The following is a 9,443-nucleotide window of genomic DNA, read 5'->3' as shown; positions in this document are numbered from 1 at the left end:
GTGAAGTGTTAGGACACCTAAGTAGTATCCTAGAGGGTTCTGACCAGGTGATGCATGGGCTTACGGTTGCTAGGACACCCATGTAGTATCCTAGAGGGTTCTGACCAGGTGATGCATGGGCTTACGGTTGCTAGGACACCCATGCGTACGACGTCGAGGAAGTTTCGGATGAACTAAAAAGAATGACTTTTGTGAATCGAATTTTGATATTGGATCTCGTTGGTTGACCAGCTGGTCTTCAACGGAGAGTCTGGATGATATATTTGGTAAAACAATGGACTCAATATTTTGGAGGATTATGATTGTAAGATTCCTCCCCCAACCCCTTTTTGATGTCTAGTATCTTCCCCTGTAATCAATCCCTCTTCAGAAATATAAAGACCTTGTTTCTAACTGTTTTAACCTAGAGAGAGAAAATATTTTAGAGAGAGAATATTCAGATTTTGAATATTTTTAGATAGAAAAATATCTCATATAATTAAGATGAATTCCCCTGAAACAGAAATTCAAAAAGAATTTTCCAATGTGCAATTGGAATTAATTAGAAATAGGTATAAAGAACCTTAGCCTAAGGGTCTAGATTTTCATAAATCTTTAGACTATGGTCCAATTAAGGTTCCTATGGGCCAATAGCATCAATCCATGTGTAGGGAGGAGATAAATCCAAATTGTAAAAAGAAAATACCCAAAAATGAGTAAATGCTCACATGAGGTGAAGAGTTGAAAATGTACAAGGTTTATTAGTAAAAAACTATATTAAAAATATGAGATATTTTGGGAATAATGATTTTATTATGACACATATGTAAGGAAGGGGAGTCCCTTAAATGCTCACATAAGATGAAGAGTTGAAAATGTACAAGGTTTATTAATAAAAAACTATGAGCAATATTAAAAATATGAGATATTTTGGGAATAATGATTTTATTATGACACATATGTAAGGAAGGGGAGTCCCTTAAATGCTCACATAAGATGAAGAGTTGAAAATGTACAAGGCTTATTAGTAAAAAACTATGAGCAATATTAAAATGATTCCATTATGACACATATGTAAGGAAGGGAAATTCTTTAAAGGAGGTGCATATTTCACATGCTTGAATAAATTTTAAACTCATAAAAATTGAGATATTTTATCTCTCCTCTCTCCTCATTCAAGTCTAGTTCCAAAAAGTTAGCTTAACTGACCTAAAAATGGTCAAAAAGTGACCAAACTGACTTGGAAAATTCTAGAATCAGTTTGTTTGGTTAGGAGCTCAAATTTTCCTATAAATAGAAGCCTCCCCTTGTTGAAAAATATATAGTGTCTTATGCCTTGTTACTCTACTCCACCTAAGCCAAATTAGATAGTGTCTTATGCCTTATTACTCTACTCCACCTAAGCCAAATTAGATAGTGTCTTATGCTTTGTTACTCTACTCCACCTAAGCCAAATTAGATAGTATCTTATGCTTTGTTCTCTACTCTTAGATAGTATCTTATGCCTTGTTACTCTACTCCACCTAAGCCAAAATATATAGTGTCTTATGCATTGTTACTCTACTCCACCTAAGCCAAAATATATAGTGTCTTATGCTTTGTTACTCTACTCTACCTAAGCCAAAATATATAGTGTCTTATGCATTGTTACTCTACTCCACCTAAGCCAAAATATATAGTGTCTTATGCTTTGTTACTCTACTCCACCTAAGCCAAAATATATAGTGTCTTATGTTTGTTACTCCACCTAAGCCAAGAACTGTGAATTCTTTAATAATTCACTAGTTTTTGACACTTCTCTCCTTCTTCAATCCCCATTGGTGGCTCCATCAACATACTAAACCAATTGATTGGTTGGGGGCCTCTACCGTGATCAAAGAATCAAGCAAACTATAAGATAAGTATAGTGAATTTTGATCTTTTCTATAACTTCTCAATGATTCTCTCTTCTCAACCCCTCTCAAGCTTGAGAAGTTTAATTGGTATGGTTTTTTAAATGCTATTGAAGTTAATTGGTGAATAGTAGTGAAGAGTTACATAATTTAATAAATGCTATAGAAGTTAATTTCCATTTATGTTTAAATTCTAATGGTTTTTATGTAATTTCTCTCTCTCACTCAAGAAATGGTCATACTCATGACCCATTCTCAATCCAAATGAAGCTTTTCATAAAGCTTTTCCTTAATCCAAGATTAAGCTATGCTTGAGGCCAAATTAATGGCTTTTGCTATGCTTTTAGTTTATGCACATTGATGATTCAATCCATTATGGATTGATGACCCAATTAGAGACCATTCTAATTATTTCCTTAATGATAAGCTTTATCCCTTAGAAAAAAAATTGAGATTTATCAGTCATAGTAGCGGAGCTATGGCAAAATTTTTATAGAAATTACGCATAAAATAAATTCATTCAAAGCATAAAAAGAGGACTTCCTACCATATTCTAGGAACTATCATCCTAGATTAATTAAAAGAATTTTATTATGCATGGAGATGTGGATGTTTACATGTAGATGTAGATGTATGGATGTGAGTGTGAATGTGGAGGTGGATGTATGCATGGAGTTGTGGATGTATGCATGTAGAAGTAGATGTATAGATGAGGATGTAAATAGAGATGTGGATGGATGCATGTAAAGGTAGATGTATAGATGTGGATGTGAATGGAGATGTAGATGTAGGCATGTAGATGTAGATGTATAGATGTGGATGTGGATGTATGCATGTAGATGTAGATGTATAGATATGGATGTGGATGTGTAGGTGGATGTATGCATGTAGATGTAGATGTAGATGTGGATGTGGAGATGGATGTATGCATGTAGATGTAGATGTATAGATGTGGATGTGAATGTGGAGGTGGATGTATGCATGTAGATGTAGATGTATGAGGAGAATGTGAATGTGGATGTGGATGTGGATGTATGCATCGAGATGTGGATGTATGCATGTAGATGAGAATGTACGCATATAGATGTAGATGTATGGATGTGAATGTGCATGTAGATGTGGATGTATGGATGTGGATGCATGAATGTGCATGTAGATGTGGATGTGAAAATAGATGTATGGATGTAGATGTGGATGTGTGGATGTGAATGTGGATGTGGATGTGGAGATGTGAATATATGTATGAATGTGAATATACGATATGTGATGTGAAGGAATATGAAGTGTTGAGATGGAAAATGATATGAGGGGATGAGTATACATATATATGGAATATGGAATAAATAATGTGGATTGATGAGGGATAATGTGGAAAAATGAAAGTAAAAATAGAAACTGTATTGTAAACTGTTTGTAAATGCTGTTTGTAAATGACTGTTTTATGTCAAGATTGCTGGGGGAGCATTGTGACTATCTTGTGATTAAGGTCGTGAGACCTAACTGATAATGTTGCAACTGCTGACGGAGAGTCAATGAAGGACGTCTCGCGTAGCAAGGTCGGCCGAGGTCTTGACCAGCCTCGGTGCGATTAAAATGGTGAGCTTCCGGTACGGTGGATGAGGGGCCAAGGAAGCGGCCTATGAGTGAAGCGCTAGGTCACCTGCGAAGGATCCTAGAGGGTGCTGACCATACGGTGCTCGGGCTCTGGGTCGCCTAGGATACCCACGCGTGCGTCGAGGAAGATATTGGAACAGAGTTGGAGTTGTTTTCTGAAATCGAGCATGGATCTGGTTGATTGACCTTGCTGGTCTTCAATGGATGAGTCCATGGCTCCTTATATGGATCCGTTGGTTGATCTTGCTGATCTTCAACGAGAGTCCATCTTGATAAGTGATTATATTGCCGAGTATTAAGGGCTAGGAACTAAGAAACGGCCCCTGAGTGGACAGGTGGTGAGCGTCCTAGTTGCCAATGATGCCATAGATACTCTGATGAAGGAATGATGGAAAAATTAAGAATCAACTGGATAAATTGGAAGATGGTGATCAGTGGTACCATGGTTTTATTAAAGGATTGTTTTAAACTGGTTGAATCTGTGAAAAGGCAATTTCATATTGGGTGTGTGAGTGGTGTGACTAGTTTTATTTTGCATGAACATCCGGCTAGGGGGCCTTGGAACTCTTTTCCTTGGTACCCGGGACAAAACCTAACCAAATTCTTAATTGGATCCCATCACTACAGTGGTTGGGTGGTTGGCTAACCCATGGGATTGGATGGGGTTAGGCTGGACTGATGGATCCGTAAATCGAGACTCAAACTTTTGTTTTTACGATAGAAAAAAAAACAAATCCCGGACAGTAACTGTTCTATGGATAGGAATCATCGCCTGTGCCTCTTGAATGGGGAAAAAAGCGTTGATCCCAATGATCCAAGTGCAAGTTTCTTCCCTGAACTGACTAAGTATCTCATAGATATAATTGGATCATCTCGATCAGAAATGATCTTAACTACGTTAAAGTAAAAAGTTATCTTGGTGGAATCGCCCGTGCTTTCCGGTAAAGGAAGTTTTTCCGGGTTCGGTTTTGGAACAACCGACGGATTAGTCTCTTATCCGGATATCCGTGGGCGAGGCCCCGAGTGTGGGACCCCTGTCCCGCGCGAGAAGCGCTACTTCCGCTGCCAATACCCAAAATCCGTTGCTCGGTGGGAACAGGGATCTTACAGTTGGTATCAGAGCATTTGGTTAATAAAGATCAACTGAGAAGACAAATATATCAAAAATTTATCAAGAAACACAAAAAGGTTATAATTGTGTGAGATAATTCATACAATTTGATATTCAAACTGAAATTCGTAATTTGGTAATTGGGTCTTCAGATGGAAGTGTCGCAATTATATAGAATCCCTGACTTGCTTGAGGCCTAAACATGATAGTATTTACCTTATAATTCCAAGGGCCGTGACTACCCGTATATACCGAGAGTATACTGCAGCTCTTTACTGACAGTATATACGAGTAAATCTAAGACTTGAAATTATAAGCGTTAATGCTATCTAGATGATGATTTCGAATGTGATTGATATGATTTTTAATTCTGTTTGAGAATTGATGAATTGATTTGGATTCTGATTGAAAATGCTGATTAAAAAATGTTGATTTTTAAAAATTAGTTGAAATATAATGAAACCACAATGAGGGGGAATGGGACGAGTCCCTGTGATGATATTCATAACTAGAATGATGATAACGAATTCAGCAAATCACTATGAGATTAGTGGGTTGTGCTGTCAGATTGCTACTGTTAATACTTGACCGGTAGATCAAGTTAAGGGATGTCAAATTGAGAACTTGCTTGACTGAAATTTCCGTGGAGGAATGTTCCGAAGAAAACTTTTCGGTCTAATGGACCATTATCATGTTAAAGATATGAATGATATGATGTGAATGAATTGTTATTTAATGATGAGTTCTATATAAGGGATATTTATCCCAGTGTTCTGTTGGGTTGACCAGAAAATAAAGAACCCCAGAATAAAATTGGATCTTAAGAAAAAGAGCTGTCCTCTACCTTGCGAGATGAGGACATCTCGCACTTTTTAAGTGGGGTAGAATGTAAGATTCCTTCCCAACCTTCGAGGTATACTGGAGTAAGAATCTTTCTTTCTAATCTTATAATTATTCCCTCTCTAAAATAAAAGAAAGTTTCTGTTTAAAAAAGGAAGACCCTTTCCCTAGAATACTTCTCAGGAGTCACGCATGTTTTAAGGATTTAGAACAATGAGTTCAGAAGTGAAAATCGGTGTTTTGGATACCAAGGTTTTGGTTTTCATCCGAGTCCGGCCCAAAAGGAGTTCTTTATCTCTTGGGGAGTATAAGAAGTTATCCCCCAGATATTGTGACCCTTATATCTGAATTCCATGAAAGTAGGTGACTTAGCCTACAAGCTTCTTTTATCTCCTCATCTCAAAATTCTTAATGCCTTCTATAGAAAAATGTGTCAAACTCAAATCATGGAAAGACGAAAAAACTTCAGTGGCAAGTTACCGTTGGCTTCTAGGTTATGCTAGCTCCTTCCTTTATATAAGTCGTAACTTTTACTTGTCGCTCACAGTAATCTTACTCCCATCAATCTCCTTTCTTTCTTAATCTCTCTCATGGCTTGGCAACAGGAATTAGTTTTATCCTTGATGATTTCTCACCTTCAAGACGCAAGAGAGTCTGTGAAGAAAGACTTTATAGAACAATATGAGCGCTCACTTTTTCCTCACCTAGGAACTTCTGTAGCGCAGACCAAATGGCGGACCTATCAAAGCATAACTAGGGTAACACCCTGGGGTCAGCAGCACTTTCGTAACAATGTCCGCTTGGCCATGGTTATCGAAGCCTTGGGTTTGGGTCCCCGATACTACTGCGTCATGAGATCAAGGCATCTTGGGTTTTCTGAGCGGGTCTTCTTACTGGCGTGTTTTCTTCCTCATGAGAAGATATGCCTTTACCCCGTTTTTGGCTTGCCTCTCAGAGGTCCTTTTGTTGGATCACTTCATACCACTAAGATAGGTGCGGCAATAACCAGCAGAATCATTCCCATAGATGAGTTACCCTATACTTGTGCAGCTTGTGAGGACTGCTTTTGTGACCATATGATGGACGGGCTTATGGAAGTGTAAAGAGTTCTTCTATCTTTACTGTATAAGTTCCGAGAATGAATAAAGTTTAAATCTTGTTCTTATCTTGCCCTCTTTAAGACTTTTCTTGGTGGTTAATCTTGATTAAAATTTTTCTCTAAGTCTCATATTCGTGCATTTCCCAAGTTGCGAGATGAGGACATCTCGCGTTTTTTAAGTGGGGTAGAATGTAAGATTCCTCCCCCAACCCCTTTTTGATGTCTAGTATCTTCCCCTGTAATCAATCCCTCTTCAGAAATATAAAGACCTTGTTTCTAACTATTTTAACCTAGAGAGAGAAGATATTTTAGAGAGAGAATATTCAGATTTTGAATATTTTTAGATAGAAAAATATCTCATATAATTAAGATGAATTCCCCTGAAACAGAAATTCAAAAAGAATTTTCCAATGTGCAATTGGAATTAATTGGAAATAGGTATAAAGAACCTTAGCCTAAGGGTCTAGATTTTCATAAATCTTTAGACTATGGTCCAATTAAGGTTCCTATGGGCCAATAGCATCAATCCATGTGTAGGGAGGAGATAAATCCAAATTGTAAAAAGAAAATACCCAAAAATGAGTAAATGCTCACATGAGGTGAAGAGTTGAAAATGTACAAGGTTTATTAGTAAAAAACTATATTAAAAATATGAGATATTTTGGGAATAATGATTTTATTATGACACATATGTAAGGAAGGGGAGTCCCTTAAATGCTCACATAAGATGAAGAGTTGAAAATGTACAAGGTTTATTAATAAAAAACTATGAGCAATATTAAAAATATGAGATATTTTGGGAATAATGATTTTATTATGACACATATGTAAGGAAGGGGAGTCCCTTAAATGCTCACATAAGATGAAGAGTTGAAAATGTACAAGGCTTATTAGTAAAAAACTATGAGCAATATTAAAATGATTCCATTATGACACATATGTAAGGAAGGGAAATTCTTTAAAGGAGGTGCATATTTCACATGCTTGAATAAATTTTAAACTCATAAAAATTGAGATATTTTATCTCTCCTCTCTCCTCATTCAAGTCTAGTTCCAAAAAGTTAGCTTAACTGACCTAAAAATGGTCAAAAAGTGACCAAACTGACTTGGAAAATTCTAGAATCAGTTTGTTTGGTTAGGAGCTCAAATTTTCCTATAAATAGAAGCCTCCCCTTGTTGAAAAATATATAGTGTCTTATGCCTTGTTACTCTACTCCACCTAAGCCAAATTAGATAGTGTCTTATGCCTTATTACTCTACTCCACCTAAGCCAAATTAGATAGTGTCTTATGCTTTGTTACTCTACTCCACCTAAGCCAAATTAGATAGTATCTTATGCTTTGTTCTCTACTCTTAGATAGTATCTTATGCCTTGTTACTCTACTCCACCTAAGCCAAAATATATAGTGTCTTATGCATTGTTACTCTACTCCACCTAAGCCAAAATATATAGTGTCTTATGCTTTGTTACTCTACTCTACCTAAGCCAAAATATATAGTGTCTTATGCATTGTTACTCTACTCCACCTAAGCCAAAATATATAGTGTCTTATGCTTTGTTACTCTACTCCACCTAAGCCAAAATATATAGTGTCTTATGTTTGTTACTCCACCTAAGCCAAGAACTGTGAATTCTTTAATAATTCACTAGTTTTTGACACTTCTCTCCTTCTTCAATCCCCATTGGTGGCTCCATCAACATACTAAACCAATTGATTGGTTGGGGGCCTCTACCGTGATCAAAGAATCAAGCAAACTATAAGATAAGTATAGTGAATTTTGATCTTTTCTATAACTTCTCAATGATTCTCTCTTCTCAACCCCTCTCAAGCTTGAGAAGTTTAATTGGTATGGTTTTTTAAATGCTATTGAAGTTAATTGGTGAATAGTAGTGAAGAGTTACATAATTTAATAAATGCTATAGAAGTTAATTTCCATTTATGTTTAAATTCTAATGGTTTTTATGTAATTTCTCTCTCTCACTCAAGAAATGGTCATACTCATGACCCATTCTCAATCCAAATGAAGCTTTTCATAAAGCTTTTCCTTAATCCAAGATTAAGCTATGCTTGAGGCCAAATTAATGGCTTTTGCTATGCTTTTAGTTTATGCACATTGATGATTCAATCCATTATGGATTGATGACCCAATTAGAGACCATTCTAATTATTTCCTTAATGATAAGCTTTATCCCTTAGAAAAAAAATTGAGATTTATCAGTCATAGTAGCGGAGCTATGGCAAAATTTTTATAGAAATTACGCATAAAATAAATTCATTCAAAGCATAAAAAGAGGACTTCCTACCATATTCTAGGAACTATCATCCTAGATTAATTAAAAGAATTTTATTATGCATGGAGATGTGGATGTTTACATGTAGATGTAGATGTATGGATGTGAGTGTGAATGTGGAGGTGGATGTATGCATGGAGTTGTGGATGTATGCATGTAGAAGTAGATGTATAGATGAGGATGTAAATAGAGATGTGGATGGATGCATGTAAAGGTAGATGTATAGATGTGGATGTGAATGGAGATGTAGATGTAGGCATGTAGATGTAGATGTATAGATGTGGATGTGGATGTATGCATGTAGATGTAGATGTATAGATATGGATGTGGATGTGTAGGTGGATGTATGCATGTAGATGTAGATGTAGATGTGGATGTGGAGATGGATGTATGCATGTAGATGTAGATGTATAGATGTGGATGTGAATGTGGAGGTGGATGTATGCATGTAGATGTAGATGTATGAGGAGAATGTGAATGTGGATGTGGATGTGGATGTATGCATCGAGATGTGGATGTATGCATGTAGATGAGAATGTACGCATATAGATGTAGATGTATGGATGTGAATGTGCATGTAGATGTGGATGTGAAAATAGATGTATGGATGTAGAT

Source organism: Cibotium barometz, chromosome 27 (assembly GCF_041138505.1).
Source record: "Cibotium barometz isolate CiBa-2024 chromosome 27, ASM4113850v1, whole genome shotgun sequence".
In the NCBI taxonomy this organism is placed as follows: domain Eukaryota; kingdom Viridiplantae; phylum Streptophyta; class Polypodiopsida; order Cyatheales; family Cibotiaceae; genus Cibotium; species Cibotium barometz.
Note: the sequence above shows the minus strand (reverse complement) of the source record.